At 34.2% G+C, this 3981-nt stretch overlaps 1 protein-coding gene across 2 annotated transcripts in view; it reads right to left on the reverse strand.

Moving 5' to 3' along the window:
* Nucleotides 1-428, reverse strand: part of LOC102677060 (lachesin-like) — an 82398-nt gene extending 81970 nt beyond the window's left edge. For both annotated transcript variants that reach the window (XM_006616779.2, XM_006616778.2), the window contains exon 1: nt 1-428. The gene's annotated coding sequence lies outside the window, so the exon portion shown is untranslated.
* Between the last annotated feature and the right edge of the window lie 3553 nt (nt 429-3981).

The raw sequence follows: 3981 nt of genomic DNA on the forward strand, positions 1-3981 counted from the left end.
CGTCTTCTCAATTCTTTTCAAACTTTTTCTCCACCAATAATTGGTGGTTTCTTCGATATAATCCACCAATGACAACGTTCGATATGTATCTATCACGATATATTTATCTATCGAAGGCAACTACCAATCACTAGCAATATAATCTCATCAAAAGATCGATGATGATTTGTCGAGTTTATTATCCTATTTCATTATCACACTGAATCGTGAACCTTGCATTACGTTCAAGGTTAACACTAGCAACACTAAACGATGATTCAATACGTAGGTCACGATATGTGTACGAGAGGAGAAGAGGGTCCACGACGAGCTCTCCTTCCCGAGGCTGGTCCTGGTCCCTCTGTCCCGGGCCGTAGACTGTCTGCTACCTGGAAATCCTCGGTGTACGGAGTATGCCTCCTCCTCCTCCACTTCCACACCGTCCACCTACAACCCCCTCCTCCTCAGCCACCGCTCCCACCCACCGCCACTCGCCGCCGATAAACTTCCTACGGGCACCCTCTGACATCCACCCCGCGCCCCCCCATTCGCTCCGTGCCGCCTGCAGCCCGCACCAGGAACAACCGTCTACCGTACATACGTTAGCGCATGCGCATTACAAACTGTGGCCCTGATGCCCGGGCACTGCTGCTGCCACTGCTGCTACCTCTGCTGCTTTCTCGTACCTTCACAAATCTCTCCTCTCCTCCTCCTACTCCTCCACCTCATCCTCCACCTCCTCGACTCCCGTTACTGCTCTCTTGCCCCTCTTAGCCCAGCTTGCGCGTTTCCTTTTCTCTATCGAGGTTGCTGGATTGTATCCTCGTCTCACGGTTTTACGTTTCCTTTTCTGCGTAAGGGCCTCTCTTACACGTTTATATCTCTTTTTCAGTTTTCTTCGTTTTCAAAATTTACATTCCATATATATTAGAAGTTTCTTCGTCAAATTTGGCTTTTGTTCCTTGTCACGTTTGCACGTTCCTTTTTAGTTGATAGTACTTCTCTTTATCGGTTCTTTCAGATTTTCTTATCTTATTTCTTTTCTTTTTCGTTATCTTTTCTCTTTGTCGTTTCTTTGCTCCATGTTTTTCTTCTCGTTGACTTTTCTTCATTTTTCTACTGATATCTTTATTTGTCATATTATCTTCCTTTCTTTCTACTTATTTCCATCTTTATTATTCGAATATTTCTCTCCTCTTCGAATTTCTTTATTCCTTTCCCTTTTCTTCCACTAATTTCTATTCCTTCGATACCTATCTCTTTTCTCTATCATAGTTCGAGAATTCTCTCCTTGTCGGTTTTTCCTCCTCCTATTTCTTTCTTTACTTCTCCTTGTCGCTTATACGTTTCTGTTTCTCACTCTCGCGCACGTGGTTTTTTAGTATCGTCTTCGTCTAAGAGAGAAGTTAGACTAGAGGTTTGCTTCGTTTCTCGAACACGTGCCTCGCTTGAGTTTCTTTCTCTTCGTTCCAGACGATCTCGTTCCACCGATTCGCCGCATCCCTCTTTCTTACCTGCTTCTCCGGATGACTCTGATATCAGGTATAACGAGTTTCGTTCGAGCTACTTCCAGGGTAACGTAATCGGTGACGTCTAGGCCATAACGCTGTTTAATTCGAATGGAGTCGATAGCTTTTCGAAAAATGAATATATGCCAATATAGAAAATAATCGAAATTATTAATTGGTTGTTGATATAAGAAAAAATGAAGAAAATATTATTCAATTATTTTTTTAATTGTGAAAGTGAATCGGAAAGAAAAAGAGGTTTTGTTGTAAATCGTGGATTTGTAGATGGTTGAAAATACGAAGATAAAGGTTGGTAAGGGTCAAAGATTTATCGCTATTTACTCTGAAAATGTGTCGTATTTATCTGCAAAAATACACATTTGGGATTAACTTTCAGTTGCAAATACACCAATGTTTTGGAAACTAAATCTGAAATATTTTTAAATAAAATTTAAAAATAGAAAATGAGTTATATATTTGTTTAAATAAAAGCAATCAAGATTTTTGATATTTCAAAAAGTGGTAAAAAAAAATCTAAAATATTTTTTAGAAAAATAACAATCAGAAATAAAAATTGAAATGAATATTTAATTAAAGAAAAATATTCCAAACTTTCAACAATTGCAAATATAACATATTATCTAAAGAAAAAATAGTAAGGAAAATAAATTCAAAATATTTTAATATTTTTAAAAAATATTTGAAAAAAATGATGAATAAAAAATATCGAAATATAAGAAATTAAATATGGCATGGATCTAATATATCGCTTAATTTTGATTTTTATTTATCCACGATTTTCAGTATAGTTGACGAACATCTGTCGTATTCCATTCCGTGACACTATGGTTAGAAGGCTTGTTCTGTTTCCAGACACGAGATAACGAGTTTCGTTGCGACAATTCCACGCATCTAAGAAGATCACGACCTACTACCGAGGAGCTACTAGCAATAGGAAGAAGCCGATGTAGAAGGTAGGTCGAAGCAGTCTGAGCTGACGTTATGAGAATACGAGAGACGGAATTTAGAATCACGGATTGCGATTGCTACAAAATTACGACATACGATCCGTAAACCATTGTTATTATCAAGTGAAACGTTTTTAATCTAGATAAAGAAAGAGAATCTTGATTACGCCTGACTTAATCTCTACTTATACTACTTTCCGTTTCAATTTATTCATTCGTATGTATTTGTTATTTTCATTTGCATATATTTCATTTTTCGTTTAATTCATATACAGTGATTATTCACAAAATTTACTTATCATCCTCTGATCTCAATAATCTTTTTATATACTGTCAAAATTATCACCTTAAGTAGTGTTGTACAAGTTTTAATTGGCCTTGTTTATTGATCTAATCTAAACGCAAAATTTAATATAAATCAAGAAATTAAATAGATTTTTGTTTGACATCGATTGTTAATTAGTGATATTAATTCTGAAGTTTAAGTTCATTTCGAATCAAAATTAAATAAATAGTCAATTTAACGATGTGCATTATCTGTAGCAATAAATCTGATTAAAATCTAACCTAACTTAACCTAATTGTTTCGAAGAAAAAAAATCATCGAGATCGAAGAGATCTTTTATCTGATCTTTTATCTGATATCTTTTTTTTGTAAATATCTATCCGACATACTTTTGATATTAAATTATCGTATATTACACGAGTTACAAGTTTTCTAAAAATAGAAAGAAATCGAGAATAAAAGAGATAGTTACTGCCAATCATTGAAGCATTTCGTGTCGTGATATGCATATAACTGAAAGATTAATCGATCCTGTAAAATACTTGAAGTAAAACTATTCAAGGAAAAGAGACTCGGCTAAAATTCTACGAGATTATCTTTAATTAATCACTTCGAAACTTTGTATATATATATATATATATTTGTAGATTCATGGATGGTCCAACGACTCCTTATGCCATACTTAATTTAGAAAAAGGGAAGAATTGTTGAAGTAAATATTTTGCACAGTCAGTTTATAACTTTTAATTAAAACAAAATGTTAAAATATAATAATTTATGTTGAAAATCATGAAAAGCCTTGTGATTTTAAAACATATTTCATTCATTTTTAAAGGAAAAAATTCTCTAATTTACATAATTCGTAAATGAAATTTATAAAATCAATTTTTTCATTTTTAATATAACAGTATTTTAACTGAACATTTGCATAACAATTGGCTCGCCAAATAATTTTGCAAAAGAAATCATTTGTTTGCCTGGAAATTGAAAACAACTTTCTTTTCAATCGTGAATTATTATGTACAGAGAGGTAGTTGAATTATTGTTCCACGTCGAGAGTGTTTTAATTAATTCCAAATATTTCACACTCTGCACGATATCGTTTATAAACAACTCTGAACGATTACGAAATAAGCTTATTGTGCAACGTTAAAACTTTGATTTCGCTACATTTGGAATTACCAAGCCCCATCTCGTGATTATTCGCAGAATCTCTCTCTCTCTCTCTCTCTCTCTCTCT

The sequence above is a fragment of the Apis dorsata genome, unplaced genomic scaffold (genome assembly GCF_000469605.1).
Source record: "Apis dorsata unplaced genomic scaffold, Apis dorsata 1.3 scaffold_270, whole genome shotgun sequence".
In the NCBI taxonomy this organism is placed as follows: Eukaryota; Metazoa; Arthropoda; class Insecta; order Hymenoptera; family Apidae; genus Apis; species Apis dorsata.